General features: G+C 30.3%; 1 protein-coding gene and 1 long non-coding RNA gene across 6 annotated transcripts in view; one reads left to right on the top strand and one right to left on the bottom strand.

Annotated features, from left to right (window-relative positions):
• The window catches only part of LOC129981916 (myelin transcription factor 1-like), a 295,518-nt gene that overhangs the window by 24,794 nt on the left and 255,234 nt on the right, over positions 1 to 15,490 (top strand). The gene's annotated exons all lie outside the window — the stretch shown is intronic.
• LOC129981917 (uncharacterized) overlaps positions 5,141 to 15,490 on the bottom strand; it is a 142,816-nt gene continuing 132,466 nt past the window's right edge. The window contains exon 3 of the long non-coding RNA XR_008785386.1: positions 5,141 to 5,217. This is a non-coding gene — a long non-coding RNA (uncharacterized LOC129981917). The remainder of the gene's footprint in view (positions 5,218 to 15,490) is intronic.

Genomic DNA, 15,490 nt, shown 5'->3' with positions numbered 1-15,490 from the left:
ATTTTTGTGCAATAGTTACAAAAATATCATTTTTTGGCATAAATTTAGCATTTTTACCGAATCTGTCGAGTGATGCTTGGTGGAGTTTTTGGGCGATTAAGGCCTGGCATGCAGTTAAAAGTATACCACAATTGAATTTTTGTTTTAGACGCATTTTTTTTTCAGAACTACTGAACTACAATTGTAATCACAAAATGACGCATCAAATTCGACATATTTATGTCGTTACGTTTTTGAATTATCTTTTTTATATGTTTCAAAAAGTGCAGCAGGATAAATGGTCAACTCCTTGTTAGATTTTGCTCAAAATTTGATACCTTTTGGATACCGAATTTCACCCATCTGTCTCTCTTTGTTTTGTAATTATCGTGTTAATTTGTATTCAGAAAAACTTCCACTAAAAAGATTTTTCACAAAATTTGATAGAAATCTATAAATTTAGTGAAAAAAACCATATACCAAATGTCATCCGTCTAGCTTAAAATTTTTTAAAGATTTATTATAGACAGACAGACAAAATGCAAAAATGTGCTTTTCGAATTCAGGGAACCTTTAAAATGTGGGGATTCCTCAAAATCTCGAGTTCGAATTTTTTGACGATTACATGACACTTCCTGTCCTTCTTACACCAGAAAGTTAAAATGTTGTCATATCAATACTTTCTGAAATTAATTCTATAATGAACAGTTATTAGAAGCATAGAATGGCATTCACAATGATCGAAACCAACAATCTCTCTAAAGCTGTATTTAAAATGAAATCACAGAAAGCGCCCAGAGTTTTTTTTTTTTTGTATGTTATTATGTAATTACATGTATGTGTAATGTCAACAACTCCTCTTGGTGAATCAAACATGTGCTGAAATTAACCTTGTAATTTTTTTTCATATTTCTTTATTAATAATACAAGTCAATATCAAGAATCACAATCCTGCACTATCCATTCTTAATATCCTACATAGCAACACCGATAACATTTTAATATTTCTAATCGCAGAATCGTATACACGGGATCTCAAAGCATCACTATTGCAAATTTTAGCACAACCATCCTGATTGAAGAAGTATCTTATCTAAGAGGAATATCATCATAAGTATTACCATAATAGTTTGCAATCATCTACAGACACTATACAGAAGTAATCCTGGAATTTTTCGATAATGCTACATGTAATTTATTCTTATACTTAAAACTTTTATACTTTTAACGTCGAACATTCAAATATTTCTATTATAATAACTAATACGTATATTACTAGATACTATTAATTTAATTCTAATCAAATGATTCGTACTCTCTAATCAGGAAGTTTGCACCTCATAAACTAAATTGTTAGAAATTGTACTAACTCTTTGTTTAAATAATACATAAAAAATGCACACTCAATCGATATATAAATTATTTAAAATCATTGGAGTATAATGCAATTATACAAAAATGTAAATTCTTTCTCGTATCTATCCTCTTTGCATCTCGTTCTTATCCTTTAGGCATAAATGTAAAATGTAATCCTCGGTAAATCTAAGAAACAAAGCAAACCAACCCAGCTCCAGAAATATTTTCTATCAAATGCTTCTATTTCTATAGGACCCGACAAAAATCCCTCTCAAAATAATGAAACACTTCCGATTCTAAACTCCGCATTCCATGGCCCTTTCTGCCATGACCATTTGCTCAACCATCTTCATTAACTTCAGAGCAGCAAATATTTCACCACCAAATGCGGTCATTTTTGTTCTATTTTTCCTTCACTACCAGAGGCTCCACTTTCGCTGTATATATACATCAAAACCGCCATTCCCAGCCAACAGTACATTAAATCTCCGCTACTTAAGTAATCCTGCCCAATTTGAGGCGCATAAATTACCAAAACGTTCTTAAATCCGAACCACCACTAGAATTGCTGGTGCAATTTAAACCTCAACTCGTACCCTGTTTCCAACTCTCGAGTGGTGTAAGCTTCCCACAAAATAAACTCAAAGAACAACCATCCCATTTGCACAGGTAAAGTAAAACCCCATTTGTGTACAAGCTGCCTGTTAATCCGTAGCGGGCACCAAGAAGAGGTAGGGTCGGCGTATTTATGCTTTCGGTGCATTCTGGAACATTCCCCAACCCTGGGAGCCAGAGAGAAAACGTTTTTAAATTCGCCGCCGTGGAAAGATTATTTTTCCCTTAATAAGCTATACCTCCAGAGGTTGTAAAGAAGGTGGTAGGGGTGGTAAGCAAGGTGGCCGGGACGGCAGGCTAGAACATAGGCGTTGCCAATAAGCTCTCTCATGCAAGACTAAAATTCCTCGCGTCGCCTTCAATTACCTTGGAGGCTGCAGCCACAGAATTCATACTCGCCCTTTTCTCGCTGCCGAGAACCGCCCCTTCTCTTCTCAGCCCCTTCACCCCCTCTTTCTCGACGCCCCAGATTAACAGACGAACTCATACATCCAACCGCCCTGTCCTGTGTTTATGTGTGTGTGTGTGTAGAGACTAAAAATGAATGGATAGAAAAGGGTGGAGAAGCGAGCTTGGATCTCCCAGTTTAATTTTTTTCTCTCTTTTTTTTTCTGTTCTTGTTGTTGTTGTTTTTTTTGTGCTTTTTTTACTATTTTTCCCCTCTACTATTTTTTGCCATCTTTTTTTTTTATTTTATTTTTATGCCTTTCGGTATTTGAGTATTTTTGCTTTCACTTTTTTTTACCTGGTAGAAATTCTAAGGAAGAAGGTTTATTATTGATATTGTGTGACGTTCTCGCCACCATACGTTTACTGATATGGAGAGTTAAACAGCATGGAAAATGAGTGTTGGTTTTAGTATGTAAAGGGTTGCAAAAGTTTGGTTAGCAGTTGTTTATCATGTTGAGAAAAAAATTAATTTCATATATAATTTTTAATATGGTTCTTTTTCTATCTTAACTTTTATTTAACTAATACCACAGATGAATTACACAATTGTAAATGATCTAATTAAAATTAAATATTTTTTTTCTGATTTAGTTTTGAAAATGACAAGTTATGAGCTATTTTTAATTTCCTCTTAGAATTTTTAAATAAATGAATAAATCAATTTCATATATTCTATATATTTTCAAACAAAATATTGTCCAATCAATACCTTTTTCATTTATCATAATCATCATGCAGCAGAGCTAAAGAAAAAAAAATCTATGAAATTAAAAATGTTAACTTGTGAAATAGAGGATATTCGAAAAATGCGATTGTTAATAAATGAAAACAACAAAATTAAATTCAGGAATTTTTTTAACACAATTATGGTGGCTATTCGGATGAAATTTCTCAAAAATCAAAAATATAATGTGATAATGTTATTCAAAATACGTAATATCGTACATATAATACAGTACTAACGATATAATGAGTACAATACTGTACTACTGATGGAGTTCAGAATTATTAAAAACAAAATAAGAAATTTGCATACTGTAATTGTTTTTTCTACGTGAATTTTCACAATACAGAAAAACTAATTCCAAATAACTTTTTTAATATATATATATTTTTTTCATTTAAAAATTTTTAATATGAAATATTATAAATTAAATGAATTTAATTTAATTTATTGAATGAACATTTTGTTTTTTGTTTTAAAACTGGAAAGTATCTACAGTCAATTGTTGTGAGCCTCTAAGTAAATTTTTAACAATTTTCTTCTTAAAATTCCTACTAAATGAAAATATGATGTTTTTCTTTCGTAAAGAAACCTGGTCGGTATTTATTTAAATAGTTGAAAAGATATACTATGTTTTTTAGATAATTATATATATAAAAAAAATTTTAATGTAAAAATTCCAAAAGAAATGAATTTTTCCTCGTGTAGTTAGTACCTATTTCTGTTTATCGGAATCAGTTTAAAATTCATGGAAAATATATCACATTTTTTCAAATAATGTTTTTATAACTGATTATGTATCATCACGTTTGCGTATTATTTCCTAGAAATAAATAAAACTTTCTATTTACATTCTAAAAATTATAATAAAAAATTGTTCCAATTAGAAAAAGTATTTTAAAATTCATTGATATAAATATTAAAATGCACATATCATATTTAAAATGCAAGTGTAGTAGGGAAAAAAATTTGGAAGGTAAATGATCATTTCGATATCTATGATTGACAAATCTCGGCTTTATGGAAGTGCTTCCGAGTAACTAGAAATAGTCTTTCTTTATTAATGATAGAAAGTCGTTCATTGTCAACACGTGTTAAAAAATCCCATTAATAATTCATGAAAAAAACTCAAATAATTAAGACAAACGCAATAAAAAATCAATTTGGTTACGATAATTAATTAATTATCGTAAACATTTTCTTTAAAATTTGGTTATGATATTTGGCAATGCGTGTCGGAAAGAAGGTAATCTTTTTCTAGCTTAAATCTTAAGTTCCGACCATAAAAAGAATAAATATATTTTTAAAATTCCTCTTTCGTTTTAGTTATATATATTTAATAATCAGCAAAAGCATTTTTTGCATAAATTGTACACTATAATTTCATTTACATTCGTAAATATCTGGTTATTATCTGCAATTAAGATATTATGAAAAAAATTAATAACATTCAATAAGTAACATTCGACAAATGTAAAGTAAATTTTTTCTGTACATTTTCAAAGCAATAACAGACAAATGTTTATTTTAAAATATATAATAGCATTCCTCACAACTTTATCAACTTATAATGTGGACTGATATGCACATAGAAAAATGCATAGAATATCTTTAAAAAAAAGGTAAAACGAACGTTGAATTCTCGAAAATTGCTTTATTTCAAAATATTTATTGCGGCACAAGACAAATTCATCATGACCGATTGCACATATCCAGTTTGATATGTACCATAGTACATGTAATGCATCTAAAACAACAAAATGAAAGCAGAATTATTTGAATTTCGTTTATGATATTTGCAAATCATATATTTTGAATCGATTGAAAATGTTCTTTTTTATTTTGTTTCTTTAACACCCACTGTGGTGTAATCACAAATTATTCCTTTCAAAAATTCATCATCGTTCATTGCAAAGATCTTTCTAGTGTGACAATGGGATTTATTCCCGGGTAAAAATGTTTATAAAGTACGTCGAGGATTTATCTTGCATTCTCGGGTGAAAGAACGAGTCTTCGGGAAGTTTTGTGTTATCGGCTCCTTTATCTCTTTAACGAGAGTGCGTTTTAATGTCCAGATTCTCTCCTCGGGGGCTCTGGAAAAGATAAGTGGCAAAATAAATAACTTGCTGCTCGTGTGGTGGGCCCATTCCAAACCGGATCACAAAGAACTTCCAAAACACTTCCGTTAATAAATTTCCATACAAATACTAAAACACTGAGTCCAACGACTTGAGAGACTTGAAAGTTTAAAACTATGTTGGTTCTTTCATTGAGATATTGAAGGAATGGCAGAAATTTGTTTGAATCGCATTCATTTCTTTATAGGTTACTTGGGTTTGGCTAAAGGGTAAACTAATAATCATTTTAGAGAGGAAAAATAAGTGATGCATAAAATTTTAGTAGACTGTGTCTTAATTATCATGTTGTTTTTAGTCGCCACACTGACAATTTTGTTATCAAAGGTATTTTTTCTCTGAAACTTTCATTAGACTTCCTTTTCGAGATATAAATTTTATCAAACATCTTTTATAGCAAAAATAAAAAAAAATGATAATAATAAGTTTTTTAAAGTAATAATATATTTTCCCAATTTATTTTAAGTAGCCATGCAGTATGTTAACGCGGCATTGTAGTGTTATGAAAAAAAGAAATCACGCATGTATGCTTAGCAATAATGTTAAATATTTTTCTTTTCGTATAAGATGTGCAGTACGTTCCTAAACTATATTAATGCGATGTATTTAGCCTAAATCAATAGCAGAAATCTTTTATTTAATTCAATTAAGACAATTAATAACAATTTTTTAGCTCCAAATCTTTATACTGGCCATTGCTATACGTTTTTCTTTAATAAATCTCTACTTTCACTCATTCAGGGCAATTTTTTCCCCAAAATACCAATATTTGCAACTCGTTGCTATAATAGAAAAGATATGAATGGAAGAAAATATAAGTGAAATAAACAATTTAGAAATGGATTAGAGATACATTAATTATATGAAGAGAGGAAAGAAATAGGAAAAAGAAATGCCTAGAAAGTAATTAGAGATTTCTAATAGGTTATTTTTGCAAAACGGAAGCAAATAAAGGAAGAGAAATAATATTAACAACAAAATGATTAGCCACGCAAAAGAAAAAGAAAAATAGATAAAGAAATTATCTAAGGAGTGGTTAGAGATCCCGCAGATTTGCGTGAAAGGAAGGATGCTCCGATCATTTTACAGTCAGCTGTTGTCCAAACTTGCACTTAAGAGAAGAGAGATATCTCTTTTCTGATAAATCATCTGCAGTTCCAGTAATGCAATCGCAAAGAAAAAAAGTAACTTTAGACAAATTTTTTTCTAGAAACTTTATTCTCACGTTCTGTAGACCTTCCAACCATGGCTTACAAATCTTTTACTGATCGATAAGATTTTTAAAAAAATATTTTTGATAATAACTAAAATTCTAAGATAGTTATGAATCTTTGTTTAAGCCGTAATACCACTACCGTGCTACCGTAATTGAGTTCTATTTACGCGTCACAGTTTTCTTTTGTTTCTTCAATCACTGTCAAAAGCCGCTATCTCAAAATTTCAGAGAATGATTGAAGGTTTCTCTCTTTTGCAACCGTTGCCATGGAGTTGCACCTAAACTCCATGGATTTCATTCACAATTACCCTGTAGTAGTAGTTGTAGTTTTGACAAATACAATCAACAGTTTTCAGCTATTCCAAAAAAAGTTTACTTGCACAATATCTGATTTCCAATCACTGTTAAATGCTGGTACTAGTTTTATATATTTTTTAAAGAAGTTTTTAGTTCATTATTATAAATAAAACATTCGAAAGATTAAAATTCTCTGTAGGAAATTTTAGCAAGGTGTGAACGTTCATTTCGTTTTAATGAATGAATTTAAATAGCCTACACTTGGATACTATTATAGGCATCCATCCAATAATTCTTTGGTGAAATTTTCAATCAGATTGTTAATATTTAAATCAAAGAATGAAAACTATTGTACAATATATATCAGGCGTATTTATCTTTATAACACTGAGGAGATATGCGATAATGTAATATGCTCTGTCTGAGTTCGTAAATGGTCAAACTTGACCAAAGCAAATTTCAAATAATATTTTTCAAATATTTATTTTTATTAAAATATTTTAGTAAATCAACTTAAAACATGCTTTGTGAATGCAAACTTTCGAAAAACTATTTTAACTACGAAAAGACTTTGTGAATGCATGCATTTTATATTTTAGAACATTATCAGTGTACAGAAAAATGGGCAAATAAATTGAATTAAGAACAAAAATGCTCTTCACTTTTGCCTTTTCCTAGGACCTTCGACCCGCTTATAATTTGAAAATCTTAACCCTATAGAACATCGTGAAACCCTTTGGGTACATGTTTTTATTTCCTTTTTTAAGCTTCTTATGACTCTCTCAAAGGTCAAAATGAATGTTTGGAAATCTTTTTGCTAAATATATTAATAAAAATTTGCAAAAAAATTATATATGGCAATAGTGGTAGTAGAATTAGATATAAAATGGTCACTTACAGAAATATCAGGATGGCTGTTATACGAATAGTTCTACCATTAAAGAACTATAAAAATATTTTTTGAGTAGTAAAAAAAGTGTTTGTAAAAAGTATTTTTATTTTTTATCGTATAATTGTTATAAAATAATTTGTGTCAATGAGATATTGTTTAATTCATAATGAAACCTTTGCCATATTTTTTTTTATTTTACAAAAAACTAATTTTAATATTTTAAAAATAAATTTTCTAAATTATGTGCAATTATTCAAAATACATATATTTGTTTGTAAAAAAATAAAAAGGCATGCATTCTGCGATTAAATATTTTTATATATATCTTCTTCTCTAAATAAGATCTTATTTCTACCTTATAATTTTCATCAACTGTTACTTCCACTGCATGACTGTTTATAAGTAAAGGTCTAAAAATATGCACTGCTTTTCATGTGAATTTCCTGAAATAATTGCTTTTATTTAAATTAACTCATTTCAAATTTGTATTGAGTTTTAATATCAAAGTCGTCTAATCAGAGAAAAACATATTCCACGAGAGCAGTAATACTAAAACTGTACTTTTAAAAGTGAATCGGTTAAATTTATTAGACTTTTACGAACAAGCTCCGATATTATTGTTATCAACAGACTTTGCACTTTGACGTTTTATACTGCTCTGATAAACGAAAATGAACTTCAGAACTTGATTTAAATCCAACAAACAGTATAATTCTCTTCTTTTAATAAAAACCTAAACGCCACTGAGACTTGAGATAGTATCATTATTTTTAATTTAAAGATAAATTTCTACTATCTTTTTCGTTTTTTTTTATTATTTTATTTAAATATATATGCATTCATCTATTTTCCTTTATTCATTGGTTGCGCTAAACTGACTTCTGAATTCCTTTTTGAATTCTTGCAATTTCTTTTTTTTTTATCTTTTAAATTTAACATTTTGTTAATTAATATTGCTGAATGTTTTTTTTTTTTTTTTTTTTTTTTCATTTCCATCAACATTCACTGAGGCAGAAAAATTTATTAACATAAATTGAGTCAGATACGAAAGATTCTAGGCTGAAGTTAGATGCCAAAAATCTTGGAAGTTACGCGTTTTTACTCAATGAACATTTCTATACAGAAAGAAGAAGAAAGAATGTGATGAATTCGTTTCAAAATTAACTAACTGCGCGAGAACTGAGAATTCGTGTGGCATTAGCTGACTTGAGTTTAATTTTGGAGAACAAATGGAGAATCCTAACCGAATCATCGAACATGAAAGAAAATAATTTGTCATCCCATTTTAACCCAATAGAAAAGATTAGCTTGATATAGAAATTTAATGTATTTCTATGTGCTTAGTTTGACAATAAGACACCGGAGCAGATGATTCCTCTTCAAGTAGATAGTTAGACTCATGATAAGAATCACTGGTTTCTATCACGGGGTAAATTTTTTTTTTTTATCTAGTTAAGATTTAATGAATAACTTGCGGGTCACTTAAGGAATTGCCAGAATAAGGAAAATATGCCAACTTAACTTACTACCGAAAGGCGCAAAATACTAATAAACAAAATACCGAGAGTGAAGACGGAATGCATTTAGCAGCTTCCCTCCACCCCCTTTCCCTTCCCTCCCCCTTTTCCTCTTCTCGTCTAAAGTAAAAAGCAAGATTACATAAATTAATATCAAAACTTTTTTCCAACTATGTGGTGTTTTTTACGTGTAAAAGATGTTTAGAAAAATGTTAATAAAAACAGAAAATGCGAGAACATTTTTTTGATTACCAGCAATTTATTATACCGCTAACACGTTGAGTATCGCGAGTTGTAGCGAGATTTTTTTTATTAAGTGATACATATATTGTTGAAGTATTGTCTACCGTATATATGTTAAGGCGTACAATCCTGTTTTTATGAATTTATTTAAAATAAGTCCCTGCGGTGCCCCAATCGCCTGCTGGTTAAAGCGTTATCACTTTTTTCATGTTGAGTGCGGTCTTTGACAATCCACACAGTACTGAACATGTTAATGAAATTGCGATTTGCGTTTCTCCAGGTAAAAGTATGCTAAGAAAACAAAACAAGAATTAAACCGAGAAGCTGGGAAGTACTAGAACTGTGCAAAGATGTTGCAAAATGTGTTATAAAACATCTAAAGAGGACGAATGCAAAAATTTGTATTAAATAGTTGCAGCATATGGACAAGACTGTGTTGTTTCTTCAATACGACAAATCGCAATGTGCAAGAGCAATAAGCCTATATTTTATGTAAAAATAAAACTATTTTTATATGTTTTACACTACATTACTTTCTTCACAGCATTGCAGTAAAGATGGTAATATCCAAAAATTTATAATTATTGACATTTGTTCAAGTTTTAGAAATCTTGGCACGCCGGTCATCGGTGACTCCCACGGCGTTGCAGCCATATCTTGTGCCGGTTATCGGAGGCAGCCATGGCATTGAACGTGGTAAAAAAGAATTCACTTGTTCAAGATACTGGTTCAAAACGTGATCGTAATCTTAACGTAATCCTACATATTCAATGTGCAATATTTTAATTAGATATTGTTTGCTCTATAGTTAAAGAATGATCATAGTCAAACATCATCTGGTTACTACTTTGAATATACATGGTTGTAAAATTAAAAATATTCAATAAATTCAAATTTACCAAATAAAAGATTATCACACATTTTACAGTGCATTAAATAAGCTATAACACATTTAATGCAAAATCTGACAGAGTTAGATCTGGAGATTTAAATTCAAATCATACATTTTCAAATTACAATTTTTCATTTTAAATTCCAATCAGTACTTGAAAGTACAGTAAATTTTTATCTCCTTCTATGATGTTAAAATAGATTTTCAAACGTTTTTGATGAAATTCAATCTCCAGTCTCCAACATATAACCAGAAATGCAATGAATTTCACAATTTCAATTTTACGCTAAAATGGAATCTAAAAGATGTAAAACAATACATAAGATTTTCCGTGAAGTATTTCCCACATTTCTGTTCAATTTATTAACGTAAATAACATCTACAAAAATGCGATTCCATGAATGAACGAAATCCATTTCCGATGCTTAATGGAGAAACGCAACAGGCCGGTCTCTGGAAGACAACAAGTTTAGGCAACTTCATTACTCGCGAGCAAGATCTTCATCGAGACGATGATAGGAGAAGAGAGGTTAATGGTAGTTCAATCAAAGAATTTGTAGCAAATTTTTTCATTCCATTTAGCTACAGTCATTGGCAACATAGATTAAGAAGTCAGAAATGAAGCGAAGAGATGCTCTCCGAATCAACCTTTGATACCCACTTTTTTCGGCATCGAATAGGGAGTTAATCTTCATTACGAAAGCGCCTCCAATCACTCTATCCTTTTAACAGCTTACGATTTCGAACTCAAACCAAGTCATTTCCGCGCGGAAAAGTTATTAAAAAGTGCGATGCGAGTTCTGAGTAATTTGCTTGGCGCGCGAACGTTCCCAATAATCTCGGAATTCACTGTGTCTGTCGAAAAAAGTGCTCAACTCGGTTCATTGCGATGTCTGTTAAAAGTTCCGTTAATTTTACTAAAAGATTTTCCTAAATCGGGAAGCACTTTAGCCCGGATCATTCTTGAAAGGTTTGAAAGAGAGGTGAGAGGGTTTCTCTCTCTTTTTTTCATCTTTTCCGTTTATTTATTTTTAGTGTGCCCCCTCTTTTTTATTCTTTTATTATTTGCCTTCCTATTTCTGACTCGTTTTAGCTTGCATTAGCGCATCCATTATGAAATGTTAAGGTACATTATGGTGTCAAATCACAGGCGAGATGAGGGCTTCTTGAGAACTTTTCTCGCTTGGGGGTTGAAAGGTTCGAAAGGTCCTTTTGAAATTTCGACGGGCGTTTTTAATAGATGCAGTGACAATCAGACATTGTAGAAAGAAAAGTGAGCTGTACTGTCAGATTGCAATTTAAATTTCAAGGATTCGATTGCTAGCATTAAAGTTTACAATTAATTTGGTGTTTTACAGAAGTGTTTGGAAACGCACAAAATATGTGTCACAAATCCTCACTTGAGGCTTTCACGATGTTGTAGTTTCTCTCAAATCATGGTACAATAAGACAGAATAACAATAGAATACTTATAGTAAAAATTGGTGTCGCTTTTCTTTAAATTTAATTCTATTTTTTACTCCTTTTCAGAGAAGTCGCAGGAATATTATGAAATAAAAAAAGATTTTAAAAGAACGGGAATTAAATTCCAAGTACTTGCTTGAAATTGAGATATTCTTTGATCTAACAATCATATTTTGGTTACTGTCATATAAACAATAAATCTTTTTTCTAAGAAGGGCTTATGGGATGTCTGTGATGCGTTTAATATTATATCAAAAAACAAGAATAGCGACAGAGTTTTCCAAACACTCAACTTGTTATATAATTACATACTTAAAAACGATCATTTCATTCAACAGTTTAAGCATTTATTTTTTAATTCTTATCTTATTTTGAATTATCTTTATTTCTAGATTCAAGTAAGGAGAAGAAAGAATTTTCAAGAATCAAGAAAGGATTTTAATTGAACTAAAATGGCTTTCTCATCATCTGTGATTCAAAATTATGACACTCGTCCATAAAATCCTAGTGTTACATCGAACGGGAAATAAATATAAATAAACTAAACCCTAATAATATAACTAACCCACATAGCCTTCAAATCTGATATAGAAAGCTTCTTCAATTTTTCTGATATGTTGCTAAGCATCGTAGTATAGTCATTGGTAATTTTTTTCCCCTTTCTAATTAAAAAAGTCGAGAACTGGTGATCAAAACCAATGTGAAATAAATCCGTGCCAACGAAATACGTATTAAGTACAGCGCGCACATTTATTTCTACAGAGAGTAAAACAATGGACACCATGTTGATTGACTTCATGCGATTTGCCGATTTGAGGGATGGCTCACAGAGTTCTTGAACTCGAAGTTCTTAATCTCAGGTTAAAACAGATGATATGGTAATGGCATTGAAATTACTTAGCAAGTGGTTGTGCATTAGGATGTGGTGACTAGCAGTTATATTGAGCAGTAAAATAGATATTAATAATATTTTTTGAGAAAGAAGGGGAAATCAGAATTTTAAGTAAGGAATCTTCGCAAAATCGAAACAGAGTCATGTCAGTGCGGAAAAGATAAAATTAAACTTTATTACATAGATAAAGCTATAGAGTCTTTTGATGTTCTTCGGAAGAACGGGGTCTTGTGGCTCAATAGCTTTAATGGAGATGTTGTCGCTTCAGTTCAACTTATCAAAGAATTTTGTTGGTAATATTTTATGGAAGTCTTTAAATATAGCAAGGCTAAGATCTTTGCTAATGTCGTTATTTCTGACAAGCCACGACAAATATGGCTCTGCAATTTTTTTGAGTTCAGAAAAGAATAATTCTGATTTTTAAATTGGCAATTTTACTAGTAACATCTAAATAACTCATTTTTTTCTTTTTTAAAAAAGCACACATCGAACTCTTAAAATGAATTGATAAATGTAATAAGTATTGTTGCTACTGTACAATCGTTTCAAAATATGAAGCATTATGTATTAGTATGCATTTCTTTATATAAAGTTCAATTTAAAACCGACAATACAACTAATCGAGGAGGATTAATGGCACAATAGTTAATTAAAAAAAGATTTGGTTAAAAGTAAAGTGAGATTAAAATGTCAAAAGATCAATTAACTAGTGTGATGCTAATAAATTCATATCAAGTCTACAACAGACAAATAAACCAAACAGTAAAAAAGATACTTTTTTTTATTAAACTTAGTGGATAGTTAGTTTTTTTATAAAACTTAGTGGAAGACAAATCTTTGGTTGCAAACTAATATATCTTATTCAACTAGAAATGGAATGGAAAGTTTTCAGAAGATTTTCTTACAAAAGGATGGAAGGTGCCTGAAAATAAGGAATTCTTAGTTGCACAAAATAAGAGTATTTTTTCAAGCTATTCAATGTTAGACAAACAGGAACGATACAATTTATTAATATATCTACTCTATTTTTTTTCAAAAATGCTTAATTTCTAAAAATATTTAGAATTCCAGCTCATATCAAATATCAAAGTTCATTTCAAATTATATAAATGTTCTAAATTTATTATTCTCATGATAATGTGAATATAAATGTTCATTATAATGTTATTATAATGTTACAGTCATGTTACGTTCGGCATTGTTGTCCACAATCCCCCGAATGCAATGCGTTGTCGCCTGCGAAGGTGAACACGTTGAAAACCTGTAATTATAACTTTCAATTCCAATAAAATCTTTTTTTCTCTTTCCTCTCGGTGTTGTCATTAGTCCTTTATAATGCTCTTCTTTGCAAATGCTTTACGGCGGCAATTTTCGTCACACGCTAATCGTTCCAACGCTATTTGTGGTTTTTCAATACGCTGATCAATTTGCAAAAGGAAAAAGTGGGTGGTGCCATTCGAAAATTTCAAAATTCTCTCACTGTAACCGTAAGCGTTAACCCTGTGTTGTTTAGAATCATCACAATCTCGAGCGCATACCTTCAAACAACCATGTCTGAAATTTTGGTTCGATTGGTTGAGCGGATAGGCCGCTAGGGTTTCATATATAGGGGAAGTTTTTTTTTTTGACCACCCTGTATATATATATATAGAGAGAGAGAGAGAGTAATAAGTGTAATAATTTCACGGAATTCTCTTTCATGTTATAGAGATAGTAATTCTGTAGAAAAATAACTAGTGAACAATTAAAATGTCAGAAAAATATTGAAAGATACCATTTTCAGAAAATGAAAGAATCCTTCAAAACAGAGAGAGATTTACATAATTTACATATAGGTCAATTCGTGATCCTTAGCAATTGTTTTGCTGAAGCTTTGAAACATAATATTAAAGCAAAATTTTGATTTCATATTAAGCAGTGCCTTTTCATCAAGAATAAATGTAATATATAGGTATTGACCTAACATAATATTTCTTGGTAGAGAAAATGTTGGGAATGAAAAATGGATTGCAAATTTTAGTTAGTCAAAGTTATCTTTAAATGTCTCTAATTTTAATTCTAATTATAGAATAATTATTTTAATTTCTACATTAAAATTCTCTTTCGTAAATAAGCATAGGATTATCGGCAAAGTCTAAGTTTTATGAGTGGAGGATACAAGACCGGCCTCAAGCTAAGCTGGCAGTTACGCCAGTCATCTTAAAAGTTTGAACTGAAATTCCAAATAGCTGTAGCATAGTTACAAAGCAGAAAGTTAACCGATCCAGTCAACTCAATTAATCAATGAATATAATAAGCCGTAAAGCAGTTTTAAATAATATTGTAATAAGTAATAATACAATTTTTGAATAATACTGTAATTTAAAACTGCACCCTCCTATCAAGGTATTATGATGCATAGGTCTAAGATCTAAGCATTTTTTTTTTTTTTTTTACTATGGATCTATAATTCCTGCATTCACTATTGGCTGTTGGTTGAAAGATGACAATCATTACTGCAACATGAGAAAAAGTGAAACAGTCAAAGAATCCTAGAAATACATCCTACAAATAATTTTTTTAAAAAGAAAAGTGCTTTCTTTATATGTATGAATGGTCATTTATACAATAAATGCTTCAATATTTGATGTGCAAAAACTAAGAAAAACTTAAAATCATATATGCTGAACTTTTTCCCCCTGGAAACGACACGCATCTACATTTAAACTTACAAAGACTAAATAGGCCAATGGATATTTCAAGTGAACAATTTTTATCGTTAAGTTTTGAACATTCTTTATAAAAATGAGATCCTTTAAGATATTGTACTTGCTACAGC

This window comes from Argiope bruennichi, chromosome 8 (assembly GCF_947563725.1).
Source record: "Argiope bruennichi chromosome 8, qqArgBrue1.1, whole genome shotgun sequence".
Taxonomy (NCBI): Eukaryota; Metazoa; Arthropoda; class Arachnida; order Araneae; family Araneidae; genus Argiope; species Argiope bruennichi.
Note: the sequence above shows the minus strand (reverse complement) of the source record. Positions and strands in the feature narration are given on the sequence as shown.